Source organism: Podarcis cretensis (genome assembly GCF_951804945.1).
Source record: "Podarcis cretensis genome assembly, chromosome: 3".
Taxonomy (NCBI): Eukaryota; Metazoa; Chordata; class Lepidosauria; order Squamata; family Lacertidae; genus Podarcis; species Podarcis cretensis.
Window position 1 is genome coordinate 54,716,831 of NC_137172.1, and position 16,194 is coordinate 54,733,024.

A 16,194-nucleotide genomic window follows, 5' to 3' on the forward strand; every position below is an offset into this window, starting at 1 on the left:
ATAATTAACATATTATAGCATTTATTAAGTATTCTTTTATTGCATTCATATTGATACCAACACATTGTATCACCATTTGACTGTCAAAAAGGAAAACACTACAGGCACCCCCACACACACTTATGCACGTTCTACTCGCGTGCAACCACATATACGCACAGTGCTAGGAAATAAATAATCAGATTCAAACCAAGAAACGGTGGGAGAGAGATGGAGAGTCCTTGTAGCTCAAAAGGAGACCCTCACCAGACCCCAAAGAGGACTTCAGTGAGGGTAGAGGCGGCCCCAAAGAGACCAGAGGTGCAGTAGGGCTTAGTTTAGGCTGCTCAGCCTCCCCGCCTAACAGCTGATGTGCTGGGTAGTGCAGCAGAAACAGCCACTTTCCTAGGCGCTCTTCAGCCTCCAGCCAGCCCCAGAGCTTTGACTGTAGTTGAAGGGAGAGTTGTGTGGAGAGAGAACTGGAAAAAATAGGAATCTATAGGCTTTTTAGAGGCTCCACACTGTATATAATTTCACTTATGGTGGGGGGCCTGGAACATAACCCGCACATAAATGGGAGGATGTCTGGATATTCTTGCCACTAGCCCTTAATTCTGCCACATCTGCAGTAATAAAGAAGAGTGTGTCTCTGAGCTTAGGCAGAACAACTTTCCCTTGTATTGGAATGGCTATAGCCATGTCACCCATCCAGGGTTAAGAAGCAGGATCTTCAGGTCAGATGTAAGTTTGACTCAGTTCGAAGGACCAGTACCTCTTTTTAACTACTAAAATATACGGTGGTCCAAACTGAGGAGATTTCACCCCTCCCATATCCAAGAATCTGCTGATGTTCTCTGCTGATTCTCCAGAGAGGAGGGGGCGGTTTCTGCTCTCTACTAATTTTGCTCCAGCCTCACATCAAAGAGAGAGAGAGAGGGAGACTGAGTGTTAGAGAGAGATCGTGTGTATAGATAAGGTTGCTGCTAAGAGCAACTGCAGACACTCAGTGCAGTGCAGCATTTTTCATTTAGACCTCATTTAGCTCTGTACATAGTTGTGTATTATAGTTGTAGATAGAATAAAGTAGTTATTCTACAGAGCTGCTCTCCGAGTCGTTTATGTTCTGCTATACTCTGCTGTGCGACGACTGTCTTCTTGTTGGAGTGAATCCGGTGCTCACAACTCTAAGCTGTGAGTCCACAGCACTTTGACCAGTTCCTGTGCAGAAGGTGGTCTCTGGAAGTGCTACCCAGCTCGCCTAGCCCAGTTGGGGCTGAAGTGTGTGAGTCCAGTTGGTGGCACTGGCTCAAGGGTGATGCCACAAATATCCCCTTCCTTCTCCAGAATTCTGGCTCTCAGTCAGCATTTCCCAAACTTCAGACAGCTGGCACACTTGTTTTCTGAATTAAAATCAGAGGTGCACTTAACATACTCTAAAAATAAATGTGTTCATACTGAAGAGCAAGACTTACCTGCTCTCAGAGGAGCCAAAGCATTAAGGGAGCTGCCAAAGCTCAGTGGCAGGGAAGGTCTCCCATTCTATCCCTGTCATCTCCAGTTAAAACGTAGCAAAAAAGGTGATGGGAAAGACTTCTGCCGGTCAGACTAGATTATACTGAGCTAAGTGGTCAAATACTCAGCCCTGGTATAAAACAGATTCCTATCTTCCTAACACCTGCACTTTTGCATGAGTCACTGATCTGGGCATGCCTCCTGCCTGGAAAGAGGCAAGTTCAAAACAGTGATTCATGCAGACATATAAGAGGCAGTCTCCTCTTAACAAAAGCAACACAGGTAATACTTCTAAAACTTTAGGAGTGACTGAATGATCCAACCACACTCAGTGTCACCCCTCACCCCATAATTCTCCTTCGTTACATATCCACCACATTGAGGAAAACAGGAGGGAGAATATCGGCAACAGGCAGTTAAAATCACCTAGAAGCCAACTCTTGAATAAGATGGATTAATGGCTTGAGCTACTTGAAAGAAGCCCGTTTGCTCCCCACTTTTAAGACTTGCACCTATTTTTGTTTCCAGGAAGAACCAGATCACTCGGATGTGTCTTCCATGGCCGTTAGGAAATGAAAACCAAGCTGCTTCATTTAGTGAAGAACTGCAGCTCAGTGACAAAGCACCTGATCTCCATGCAAGAGGACCCAGACTCAATCTCAGGCATCTCCAGGTAGGCTAATTGGTAAAGACCCCTCTGAAAGTCACTGTCAATCAGGGCAGACAATACTGAACCAGTGGGCTGACTCCGTAAAAGAGAGCATCTTATGGTTCATGACTTTGGGTGGGAGAAGAACCATTGCTCCCAAACAGTTGTTATGAGTTTGAAGGGCAACTGATATTGTCCATCGCAATAGCTCCACAGCAGATTAGTGTCTCTCTGCTGCACAGAGTGCCAGGAGACCTAATTCCACTTTGTTGTTGTTGTTGTTTAGTCGTTTAGTCGTGTCCGACTCTTCGTGACCCCATGGACCAGAGAACGCCAGGCACTCCTGTCCTCTACTGCCCCCCGCAGCTTGGTCAGACTCATGCTGGTAACCTCAAAAACACTATCCAACCATCTCGTCCTCTGTCATCTCCTTCTCCTTGTGCCCTCCATCTTTCCCAACATCAGGGTCTTTTCCAGGGAGTCTTCTCTTCTCATGAGGTGGCCAAAGTACTGGAGCCTCAGCTTCACAATCTGTCCTTCCAGTGAGCACTCAGGGCTGATTTCCTTCAGAATGGAGAGGTTTGATCTTCTTGCAGTCCATGGGACTCTCAAGAGTCTCCTCCAGCACCATAATTCAAAAGCATCAATTCTTCGGCGATCAGCCTTCTTTATGGTCCAGCTCTCACTTCCATACATCACTACTGGGAAAACCATAGCTTTAACTATACGGACCTTTGTTGGCAAGGTGATGTCTCTACTTCTCACTGCGTGGGCCAAAAAAGACTAGTTGCCTCCAGTACTACAAACCAGCTCAAAAACTTGGCAAAAAGCATGAATGTAATAGGTTGCTAAAAATATACATGTTTTGCTGATCCAGATGCATGTTTTACATGCCAAGTAGATGATGAATCCAGTTCCCCAAACCCCTTGATGTAAACAAAAATGTCCACTTTTCCATTAAGTAACACTCTGTTCTCCAGGTTCATATTTTGGTCATTTTTATACAAGGAAAAGATACACACAGTTGCGGGAAGCAGCTCTCATGGTAGAAAAAAGGGGACTGCAGCCCACTTTTCCCATGCTTAATTTGGCAGCCAAGCCGCACATATTAAGATAATTAAAGTAGCTCGAGGGAACCAAGCCCTGGAAGAAACATATTTTAAAATCAACACCAGGAAGCAGTAGAACTCATGAAATAGAAAGGGAGGAAAATCCTCTGGGCACAAGCAAAGTGCAAGATAATTTCAGTGAAATCTCATCAGGGCTTAGAACTGGAATTTGTTTTCAGAACCATGGACCTACTCAATAATATATGCAGAAGAATTAATGCCTCTGGGCATGTTCCAGGTGCTATTTCTCAGCAGGTTCAAAGAAAATGCTTTAGGAACACACAAGGACAAGAGCAGCTATTTGGATTTGAACCAAGTCAATAAAGAGAGAGAGCCAAATTAAAGTACAGTGCTGCTTTTACTTTGAAATTGTGTATGTGGCTTGCAGAAGTCTTGCCAAATTAGAATGTTATACAAATAATATACGTACCTTAAGCCAATATTTTATTTTTTATGTTATGCATGCTTCATTTCCCAGGATATTCCACTGGAAAGATTTTTAAAGGAAATGGGATTTCAAGTCACCTATGTAGCGTGAGAACTAAATTCTACTGAGCTCAATGGAACTTACACCCAAGGAACAGAGAACGTAGGATTACAACCTTAAAGGGAGGGAAAAGGTTGGGCAAGAGTGGAGAAAGAAGATCCAGATGCAAATGAGCTGAAAATAGGAGCTATAAGAGGGAAGAGTTAAGGTTCCCGTCGTGGTACCAATGGGAACACAAAAAGTGGTATTCAATTTAGCTTTACTCAGAGTAGACCCACTGAATTTCAATGGGTCTACTCTGAATACAGCTTAGCTGTAAAAGGTAAAGGTAAAGGTAAAGGTACCCCTGCCCGTACGGGCCAGTCTTGACAGACTCTGGGGTTGTGCGCCCATCTCACTTAAGAGGCCAGGGGCCAGCGCTGTCCGGAGACACTTCCGGGTCACGTGGCCAGCGTGACATCGCTGCTCTGGCGAGCCAGAGCCGCACACGGAAACGCCGTTTACCTTCCCGCTGGTAAGCGGTCCCTATTTATCTACTTGCACCCGGAGGTGCTTTCGAGCTGCTAGGTTGGCAGGCGCTGGGACCGAGCAGCGGGAGCGCACCCCGCCGCAGGGATTCGAACCGCCGACCTTTCGATCGGCAAGCCCTAGGCGCTGAGGCTTTAACCCACAGCGCCACCTGCGTCCCGCACAGCTTAGCTGAATACCACTCAATTCTCTCCTTTGTCACTTGCCAATTTCCCCTGCCCCTCCCAATATGTATTTTTAAATGAATTTGCTTTTGTTTAGTTGGGGAGGGACTGCCTGCTCTTTTATTTTTATTTTTTGGTCTACTGTTTGCTTGGCCCGGTGGGGGTGTTCTGTCTTTTGTCTGTGGGAAGCTGAGTATCACCAATTTTCTACTGTGAAATGGGTATTTTGTGGTGCCCACGATTTTCTATATTACCATATTCCCTGGGGCCAAGGAGGGACTGTAGTCAGGGAGGTAAAATGCTCAAAAACATACTTCAAAGGGCTAGAACAGAGCTTGGGCAGCTCAGATGTTCCTGGACTGCACATCCCATCATCCCTGCCCATTGGTCGTGTTTGCTGGGGCTGATGTGGGTTGGGAGTCCAGCAACATCAGAAGGGGCCACAGCTTCCCCCCCTTGGGCTAGAACAGGGGTCAGCAACCTTTCTCAGCAGGGGGCCAGTCCACTGTCCCTCAGACCTTGTGGTGGGCCAGACTATTTTTTTTGGGGGGTGAACAAATTCCTACCCCCCACAAATAACCCAGAGATGCATTTTAAATAAAAGCACACATTCTACTCATGTAAAAACACACTGATTCCCAGACCATCCGCGGGCCGGATTTAGAAGGCAATTGGGCCGCATCCAGCCCCCGGGCCTTAGGTTGCCTACCCCTGGGCTAGAAGTGGACACCAGAATAGTTTGTGGGAGAGTGGTGCTGAAAGGCAACCAGCCTGCTCACAGAAATGAGTCCAATAAAAAGCAGCTACAGCCCCTTATCCTGGCCTGTCCCTGCAACAAATATGCCAGCTATGTTCAGCAAAGACAGATATTAACTGGGATTACAACTTGTTTGCCTGCAGAACTGTGCCAGAGTGAAAGTCTTATCCCCTGCCTTCATTTTTTAAAAAAGTAAAGGAAAAGGGAATAGGAACCAAATAAGACTACTGTTGTAATTGTGCTGTAAAGCTTATGTTTCTATTGCTCCTTTGTTAATAGTGTTTTATAGATTGCAATTGTGTTATTGATTATTTGTTAATGGCACACGTTTTAGTAAAAGTCAAAGAGCTCGTAAGCAGAGGGAAGGGAGCAATACATTAAAAGGCCTCCACTGGCATTGCATTACATCTGGACCCCCTTGCAAAAAGAGAAATAGTCATCTGTCTTTTCCGTAATGGGACAGTTGCCCTTCACATTCTGCTCCCCCACTTGTACAAAGAAGCCTCTTGAGCTTAGGATTCTTTCCTATTGCTTGAATAAACGCCAGCTACTTTTGGAAAGGACGGGAAATAGTTTTAAGTTCATAAAGTAATAAACTTCCGACAGATGTTCCTTTTGCAACAAGTGGACCACTTGCATTGTGTGTTTCATGAAAAGGAGGCCACTTGCTCAGAAGCAACCTTTAACCCCAAACGCTGTATAAACTATATGCTCCTCTTTAAGGGTGTGAACCCTATGACCCTCCAGATGTTGTTGAATGTCATCTCCCATCAACAGTGACCATTAGTCATGCCAATGTCTGGAGGGCTACAGGTCCCCCACCCTTAAAGCCATCTTAGACAAATAGCAGAAGTAGTTCTGGTAGTTTCTGTTATAACTCCAAGTTCCCAATGTTCTCAACACATTTAAATACAAAGGCTAAGTTCTCACAGGAAATGCCATAGGAAATGCCCCCCAGAAAATTGGCTTTGTGAAACACACACAAACTGACAGATGTCCATGGCAGAGTGAGGTTCCAAACCACGCCACAAGTATTGCCTTCTAGCTGGAATTTAGGATTCAAGCAACAGGATCTGAGAGTAAAGAGTTCTCCCACTTTGCTGATAAACCACATGGTACAGTCTGCCTGTTCCAGTTAAAATGCTGGGTCATCTGTGAGGATTGGGAGGTCTTAAGGAACCCAAGGCAATTTGCCACCACACCCATCCCAGCCCCTGTGACCATGTTGCAGTGATAGCAGTTGCACATTGTGCAATTCTCCCTTCTATGCAACTTCTATGCAAGTTTCCAAAACTTCATGGCCTGGCCTTAACAACTTCTAAAGTTTCCAAAACTTCATGGCCTGGCCTTAACAACCTAACCAAAACTAGATATGGCTCCAATGCATTATTTGGCATGGAATGGAATTTCTAGAACAAATTCTTATGTCTATGATCCAACTTAAAATGGAGTACTTTCAGATTCTTCATTGCCTGATGCTAATATCCAAGGCAACGGCAAATAAGCACTTAAAACTGGATTATACTGATTGCTGTGCCCATTCAACACCACCATGACAACACCTGTGCAAAGTGTTCAAGATCAGGAAATATATTCCATTATTTTAACTGTGCCAAAAATTAAGTGCAAGGATCCATGTCCAAGTGCTCTGGCATATGTTTGGTGTGTGGAGCAGGAATGGGCAACCTGTGGCCCTTCAGGTGACAAAGGGACTACAACTCCCATGACAGACCGTTGGCCCACATTGGCTGGGGCTGATGGGAACTGGAATCCATCCATAGGTTCCCCAACTGTCACATCCAGGCTCTCATGGACAGTGTGTAACCTGCTGCTGTGCTCAAGAATTAGTGCAATGAAATTCAAGATCTTTCCAAGACTGCTACCCGATCCCTCCTTGTCACTTTAGCCTGGCAGCAGGACCAAAGACATCTGCAGCTGAACAACTGCTTTCTCCACCTTAGAGCTAGGGCTTTCAGATCTCCAGATGTCATTAAGACTCCAGCTCCCATCATGCCTAACTATCAGCCATGTTGCCTGGGTTGATATTGCCTGCAGGTCTAGAGACCTGCAGGGTTTTCCACCCCTGTTCTACCCCCCCAAGTCCCTGCTCAGGGGAGAGAGAAAGCTCAGCCTTCACATGACTGCAGAGTCCCAACATTCACAACCTCCTCCCACTTGTAGATGGCTTGCAATTCTCTCCAGGAGTTCCTGAAACATAGTTTGAGGACAGCCCAAGAGCTGTAGCATTTGCTGTTCTTCAGCATGATAAGAGTAAAGCATAGCATGATCTGTGAATTAGAAAATGCCTGGTTCAAATCTAACCTCAACAGATGGACCATCACCTCTCAGAAATCTTGTCTGGCATATGAAATACTGCTGACCTACTATGCAGGGTTGTTGTGAGCACTTTGAAGGTTATGTGTTGCTACGGTTTGTTCCCTAGTTCTTCTCTCATTAGCCCCAGTTGTGGCCAAAAACATCTGGAGGGCACAAGGTTGGGGAAGGCCGCTCTTGTCGACTCCCAGAATACTGCAGCCCAAAGCTGAAGTGCAGGCCTGGCCCCAACACACAGCATTCCCCTTTCTAATTTCCAAAGGTGTAACACAAACGTGGAAGTGCCCATCACCAAGGGAATGGTTAATAATGAAATGCACCGTCCTGGCATTCCTTTGTTCTCAGAGCAATTCAGGCAGCTGAGTAACAGCCCAAACTGAACATGTAAGAACTTATTCAGTTTAAATGTTGCTGAAGACCAACCCTGGCCTAAAGAACACCCAGAGCTTGTAAACTAGCAACTGTTTCCTTGTTTAGTCAACAATATATGCGGGACCCAATTCTGCAAGCTGCAGAGCATCACTGCACCAAAGCCAAAATCCTAGGCAGACTTACTTGGGGGGTGAATCCTAGGGAAATCACTTAGCCTCTCCTCCAAGGGATGAAGCCCAAGTTGGGATACCAATACTGCTCACACTTAGCAAGCCCCACTGAACTTCCGAATGAAGCTCCCTTGGAGCAGGCTGCACAAATTGGGATAAGGTGTTTAGAAAGCTCGCCCGCATTCCCGACTAGCTGATCCAGTCAAATATAACATCTCACTTGTTCTCTCCAGCGCTTTCAAGGCAAAAGCTGCCGCCAGTCGGGTAGAAAACACTGAGCTGGAAAAGTCTGGCTTGCGTCAGTTTGCTATGTTCCAGACTAAGTACGGCACCCTTTGCAAAGAACATACTTTGCAGAAAGTGTGCGTACTAGTATCTTAAAACCTTGCACAAGCCTACGTGCGCTGAAGTGGCCTCTAGTCCAAAGAAGCGGACGCCGCAGTAACAGCACGCGGAGTGCAATGCAGGTCGACGCCCACACAAGGATTGCAACCAGCCTAAATCCCGCGCGGCGGAATCCTGCGCGGACTTCCGCGCAAATAATCCCCATCGTGTGCAATGGAGCAAGTGCGTCGAGGACTACAACTTTGCGGCGCCATCCCAACTAGGTCGAATTAAGTGGGTCTTGCAGCCACCCCCCAGGTAAATGGGGCTGGGATTCAAGGGGCCACGGGGGAGTCCCTTGGGCGCAAACAGGCAAGCGAAAGAAGCGCGGCTTTCCTTACTAGCGCTCGGTCATCCTCCAGCTTCCCACAGAAGATCATTGCGCCTGCTGGCATCCCACGACGGCGAGGGCATTCCCATATTCGTCCAGCTTTGGAAACCTCGGAGGACGGCGAGGCGGCTCGCTCATAGCGCTCCCGAGCGGGAATGGAAGCAGCCGGGCGCCTTGCTCGCTCTGGGCGGCGTTGCGCAACTCTCCGCCTCCTTCCTTTGTGTAGGTCCCGGAGAGGGGCAGGAGAGATACCGCCGGGGGAGCTGCCTCCTTCCGCGTCGGGGACTGGCGGCAAAGGAGGCTCCCCAAGCGGCTGGGTCTGGGCCGCAGGCGGCGCTGAGCGCACGGAGACGGCCCACGAGGCGCGAGGAAACGGCCCGCCTCCCTGGCGAGCCTCTCCGGGCGCTGCAGCATCTCCGCGCCGACGGCTGCTCTGCGCGGCGGGGAGAGGGAGCAAGAGGACGCCGACCAAGGCTCGCCGCGAACGGCTGCCCTCTTCCGGGCGCCGCGGGCGTAGCCGGCTTGGCAAAGGGCCCCCGGGACCACCGGGGAAGATCAAAGGGAGCTTAATTAAAAGCAGCGTCCTGGAAATCGAGGCGCCTCTGTGGAGTGAGCCTCGCTAGGTGAGATTGGGCGGGAGCTGTACGGTAGCAGGTGGTGGTTCCTTCCAGGTGTGACTGGACTACAGTTCCCATCATCCCTCTCCGGTTAGGGTAGTTGGTGAAAGTCCGAACCCTCTGGAGGGCGCCCGCTTTCGGAGCAAAAAAGGATTTCGGAGGGATGGGTCTTCCTCCTCCTCTTCCTTTTAATCTCCTAAGGAATTACTAGCCAGGCACTGTTTCTCAAACTTTGGTCCCCAGCTGTTGTGGAACTAGAACTCCCATCATTTTCCTGCTAGCTAGGGGATGATGGGAGTTGTAGTTCCACAACAGCTGGGGACCCAGCTTTCAGCAAATCCCGGAACAGAAGAGTTCCACCTCTCTAATGAAATGGAGTGAAACTGCTCCAGGCCCTGGTAAACTGGAATCACATGTAAAACATGGACTGGATCGGAACAGTACACAGGTGTGGTCTTGGGGCCTAGAAATTGAAAGTGACACCTACCCAGCTGGTCCCTTTCTGTCCCCTGCCTCTGGGTTAGTGGGAGCATTTTAAGCAGGGTCAGAGTTGGGGTCAGGAGACCAGGGGCAAGCTATGCTGGGCTTGAGGGCACCTCCTGTGAGTTATTTTATTTAGAAAGATTTATAGACCACTTAATCATAAGCGGGACGCAGGTGGCGCTGTGGGTTAAAGCCTCAGCGCCTAGGGCTTGCCGATCGAAAGGTCGGCGGTTCGAATCCCTGCGGCGGGGTGCGCTCCCGCTGCTTGGTCCCAGCGCCTGCCAACCTAGCAGCTCGAAAGCACCTCCGGATGCAAGTAGATAAATAGGGACCGCTTACCAGCGGGAAGGTAAAGGGCGTTTCCGTGTGCGGCTCTGGCTCGCCAGAGCAGCGATGTCACGCTGGCCACGTGACCCGGAAGTGTCTCCGGACAGCGCTGGCCCCTGGCCTCTTAAGTGAGATGGGCGCACAACCCCAGAGTCTGTCAAGACTGGCCCGTACGGGCAGGGGTACCTTTACCTTTTTTAATCATAAGCAGTGCACTTCATAAAATTATTCAGCTCTCCACATAATGAAATACACAGTGCCAACAGTTCATGTTCACTTGTCAAGCTGGCAACTCTGGCCTGCATTGTGTTAACATGTACATTTTCTCATGATTTTAAAAATAAAAACCAGTCCCTGTTGGTGTGCTTGTGAGTGATGGTATACCATTAAACTAAGTGAGTACTTGTGTTCTTCTTAACCAGTGGAGTGGGAGACACCACATGTGATGCTTTTGTGGGGTGCTGTCAAGGTGAACTGGTCATTGGCAATTTAGTGGCTTTTGCACAGAAGAATAGCCAATCACATTCTGCCTTGCAGAAATCATCAGTGATGATGAGACAGCTATTCCACTGAAATGGCTCCATGGAAAAGAACATTTTCTTGGCAAAACAGAGCTCTATTTTGCCTTTGCTCGCACACATCCCGCTCAGTTTTGCCTTCTGTTCTGGTGCCAGCCAAACCACTCCTCTCAGAAATCTCTCCTGCCAACTATACAAGCCTTCTGTTTGCATACTTCAGTGTTGCAGTCTGGCTTTCACATGAAAGTGACTGCAGCTCAGAACTTTGAAAGTCTCCTGACTGACTGCATTGCAGTGACTCTTATCTATACCACACTTAAAACTGGTTTGATAGCCAGCTCTTCTTGCCCAGGGAAGCTGTAGTTCTAACAGAGAATAGACAGCACTTTCACCAAAGTAAAGTTCCCAGGATTCTGTGGGGCAAGGATGGCTAACCCCCAGTTTGGGAGTATAATCCAGATCCCAAAACTCCACCAATTTTGGAGGCATCAGCAAAAAACAAAAACAATCTTACACCTCTGAGGTGCGTGAAGACCCTCAGTTTGATGGGGAGGAAAATTGCCCTTCCTCAGTCATCACATCCATCACTTGAGGAGTGGAGAGAGAATGATAGCCCCAGTTCTGACTTCACAGATCACTGAAGGGGGAGGATATGTGTATTTGTGTGTGCCTTGAGAGCCAGTGTGGTGTAGTGGTTAAGAGCGGTGGACTCGTAATCTGGTGAACCGTAATCTGGTGAACTGGGTTCACGTTTCCGCTCCTCCACATGCAGCTGCTGGGTGACCTTGGGCCAGTCACACTTCTTTGAAGTCTCTCAGTCCCATTCACCTCACAGAGTGTTTGTTGTGGGGGATGAAGGGAAAGGAGAATGTTAGCCGCTTTGAGACTCCTTAAAGGGAGTGAAAGGCGAGATATCAAATCCAAACTCTTCTTCTTCCTTGTGTGCATGTAAGAGTGTGGGGTGGCCGCAGACATTTATGACCAGTTTCTCTGGGAAGAAGGAATGATTAAACATCAGGAAGAGCTTTCTGATGCCAAGAGCTGTTTGGCAGTGGAATCAACCCACTCGGAAGGTGGTGGGCTCTCTTTCATTTGAGGTTTTGAAGTGGAGGGTGGACGGTCATCTGTCATGGATGCTTTAGTTGAGATTCCTGCATTGCAGGGGGCTGGACTAGATGACCCTTTGTGCCCCTTCCAATTCTATGATTCTGTGAACTCTTTCCCCCCTCAAGAGTATTATAGCAGTAGCATAGAGATCAAAGATAGAATAAACTGCTATAGCAGTTTCCTCCAATCCTCACAGCCTGTTAATTTCTGTAAGAAGGCAACGGACCTACTATAATTATATTCCCTTTAGCACAAATTAATGAGGAGTTTGACTGTATGACCCTCAAGGTCCCTTCCAACTCTACAACTCTGTGATGCTATAGTTAAACCACTCTGGTAATTGTAGCTTTGAGGGTCTCCTAACAACTCTGAGCACCCTTGACAAACTACAGCTCCCAGGATTCTTTGGGGGGGGGGAGCTATGACTGTTTAAAGTGATATGATACTGCTTTAAATGTATTGTTACGAGTTTGTTGGTGATAGACTCCTATAATCCAGATCCAGTAAGTGTTAGAATTTAATCAAGGCTTGGGGTGTTAAATTGAGTGCCATACTACTCTAATCCCTGGATCTAGGAAGTGTTAAATGCTAATTAACCAAGGCTAGGTTTACAGGGCTTTTGCTAGTCAGCAAATGGGTAGCGCACACCACACAGATAAAGCCAGAGTTTAAAGATATTAGGAATTATGTCACCAAGAGGAAAGGCAGCAAGATGAAAAGCCAGAGAGGCAGAACACGATGTTTGATGTCTGTCTGAATCTAAGTTTGCGGATATAGGAGAAGCAAGACCCTTTGGGGTCAGGTGGTGTGTGTGTGTAAATAAACCACATATCATAAAGACACCACAGTTTCCCCTATGACTTATTTGCAAAAGGAAACACAGACCCTGGGTGAGCACCTGCCACCCCTGGGATCTCTCATTGCTCGAAGATTGGGGTAACATGCAACATGCAAATTGAGCTTTAGTTGGATACAACCTATTGCAAGCTGCACTTCAGGTCCAACTGTGCTGGTCTGAAACAATAAGACCTACGGCTTTACTGAGTTGTGTGAGCATCAGAAACATAATCATTCTGCTTTGGTTTGGCTTCTAGCTTTCTGAATAAATTTACATGATTTTCTGTCTGAAAGCTTCTTAACAAGTCAGAATGGCAAATGTTGAAATTTGCCTGAAGCTTACTTGGCTCCTCTTCCTTCCTTCCTTCCTTCCTTCCCTCCCTCCCTCCTTTCTCTCCATTGCATGGCAATCTTGTCCTATTACTACTGTAATTGCATTTGGATATACAGGTGTGCATTAAATAATGAACTGCACCTGCGGAAGGACAGAATCTCCGACCTGAGCTTATTGTTGGGCAGGTGGGCAGGATCTCAAGGGACTTGTTTTTGCATAGCTGATCATCAGGGCTTGCAATGATTACAGCAATTGGGAGGGGATTTCCTAGTTTGGGTAATAGCAGGTTATAGCTATTGACAACATTGGTCAAGGCACCTCTTAGTGGTTCCCAATTGAATGGCTAGGTCTCAAGAGAAAGTCACCTGAAGGAGGCAGTGTCTAGAAATCAGAAGAAACCCTCAAACCTAGAGCAACTTAAACAGTTGCAGTGTACTTTGGTCTCTAATTATAGCTTCCCGTTTTAGGCTCCCCCAATCACTGGGGAGTGCTATCGATGTTGGCTTTAGAACTCTAAAGGTAATAATTGCCAAAGATGTGCTCCTGTCCTCCCCTATCCCGTAAATGCTTGTATGATCCCTTCAAAAAGCAACCTTTTATATTTTGCCGGTCTGTCTCTTGCTACTGGGAGAGAGGAGGAATGATATGTGGCTACAGAACTGATAAGGATTAAATACAAAATGTGGCTGTCTCTTATCTGAGATGAAATAGCTGTAAAGGTACATGAAATAATAAGAAAGGCAAGGAATTTGAGATGCATTTTAAGTCTAGCCTTTCCATTAAGTGGCATGAAGCAAAATTATGCAAAAGATTCTGAGAAGACAAGAGTGGGGAATGCCCTCTACTCCAGCATCTATATTTGTGTGGCATTAAAAAGCAGGGGAGGTTAGGGAAGCTTCATTTTGCCCAGGCATAGGCAAACTAGACCCTCCAGATGTTTTGAGACTACAATTCCCATCATCCCTGACCACTGGTACTGTTAGCTAGGGATGATGGGAGTTGTAGTCCCAAAACATCTGGAGGGCCGAGTTTGCCTCTTTGTTTCAGTTGCAAAGATGTCAGCTGATATTGCTTTAGAAGATTAATATTATGTGAACATTATATTTCAACATTCTTGCAATGTTTTAACTATATTATGTTATATTTATCACCTTTAAAAATATTGTATCTGACTCTTTCCCTATCTAGGAAATCAGATTCAGGCATGGCTCATACAAACTGTAGATAAGGTCCACGGGCGTAGCTGGGGGGCAGTCCCCCCCCCATCAAGTAAATAAATAAAAATAATTAACTGACCAATTGCATCACAGATAACTTGGATCTGCCCCCCCCACACACACATAAAGCCTGCCCCCCCCCCAAAATAAATCCTGGCTACGCTCATGAAAAGGTATTGAATTGTTTTTCCTGATCTACACCACTTCAGACTGCAGGTGGGGAGATCTTCTCCAAATAAAGTTCTCCCTACACATAGAAAACTAACAGTGCAATCCTATGCATATCTATTCAGAAGGAAGCCCCTTTGAGTTCAATAAATTTTGTCACAGTGATAAAGTCAGGGATAACCTAGCCTTATCCCTATTATGCAAGATAAGAGTGGTTAGAGGCTTGGCCTAGAACTTGGAAGAGACCAGGGTTCAAATTCCCACTCAGCCACGAAGCTCATGGGTGACTTTGGGCCATTCACTGCCTCTCAGTGTAACCTGCCTCACAGGGTTGTTGTGGGGGGATTAAATGACATGAGGGAGAACCATGTATGCCACTTTGAATTCATAGGAGAAAAAGAAGGGATAAAAGTGCAATGAATAAATAATATGTAACACATTTAGTCTTCACTTCAGTAACAGCCCACCTTCTCCACTTCAGAGGTTCTGCTTTTAATAAGAAGACTGTAAGAACAGGCCACATGCAAATCCTTGTTTTTACATGCCCTGCATTTAGCAAAGGAGTAATTATTCTAACAACAAATAGCGATTTGTCATGTGAGAGCTCTGAAGGATATGATGCAAATGTTACTCATAATTTATTAGCCCACGTATTATTAATTATGCACATGATAGCCATTTTTTAAAACTTCTCTTGACCTTCTAGTGTTGCATGACTGAGGAGCTCAAAATGTAACTCAAATATTTCATTTCCAGCTCTTCTCTTTTCACAACCAAAATTGAGTTGGATAGCGTTGTTTTTTCCGTCGCATGAAATTGAATAAGATCAGCAAGACCGGTCAGCAATCAAAGTTAGAGAACAAAAGGTCAGATGAAACTGGCTTTCTTTGTTCTAATTTATACATCAAGTGGGCTGTTTCAGCTAAGTGGCAGACCCCCACACATATGAAAAGTTTAACCCACTTCTTCTAGTTGCTCAGTTTCTTCTGTATACTCAAACCAACAAAGTTCATCATTGAGAACACAAGGTGGAGGAAAAGGGGAAGCACCTAATATTCCTTATCAGAATTAATCTAAAGGTCTTTCTTTGGTTCCACCACCCCCCAACCCAGTTCCCACAAGGCAAATCAACTGACCCAAGGGAAGAATGTAGAAGATTATAACAATCTTTGGCAGGAAAGCAGCCTGATAAGCAGCAACGACTCTCCGTAAGTTTATTTACAGAGAAAAACACATCCAGAGAATGGTCTTCCCGTCTGTTCTCATTAACAGTAGTTGCTCAGTCTGACTTATCATCCCTCCCCCAGCAGGAAGAACACCAAAATTCCACCTTTCTTCTCCTTCCCTTCTGTTGTTCTCTGAGCTTCTCCAGTACAGGGGCTGAACGGCTGGCCTGTCTCCTCCTCACTCCCAGAAGACACAGCCTCAGATTCTGGCTTATCTGCTAGTTGCCTGGCAATGCTCGGGCCAACTTCTAACTCTTCCTCTCCTTGGGAGCTAACAGCTTCTTCCCTGGGGAGGAGGGGGGGCAGACTGTCCTCTCTAAACTCTGACAAACAGCTCTCATCTGCAGCGTCGGCCCCTTTCTCGCTTAGCTCAGTTTCTGAGGCTGACTCTTCCGCTGCGCTGTGAGGGGGGGGGGCATGTTCCTGACAAAGCTTTTTCACACAGTGTATGTTTGGACTCATATGCCATATACTGCACCCCAGTGACTTCGGGCACAATCCTAACCTCTGCTCTCTACCAGTAGCGCTTTTTGGACTGGTGGGGCCACCACTGCATCCACAGCCCTGCTGTTCACAGTGGTTGT

General features: G+C 46.7%; 1 protein-coding gene across 1 annotated transcript in view; it reads right to left on the bottom strand.

Annotated features, from left to right (window-relative positions):
* The window catches only part of MAP3K4 (mitogen-activated protein kinase kinase kinase 4), a 73,503-nt gene extending 64,333 nt beyond the window's left edge, over positions 1–9,170 (bottom strand). Inside the window, exon 1 of the mRNA XM_079971855.1 lies at positions 8,787–9,170. The gene's annotated coding sequence lies outside the window, so the exon portion shown is untranslated. The remainder of the gene's footprint in view (positions 1–8,786) is intronic.
* Between the last annotated feature and the right edge of the window lie 7,024 nt (positions 9,171–16,194).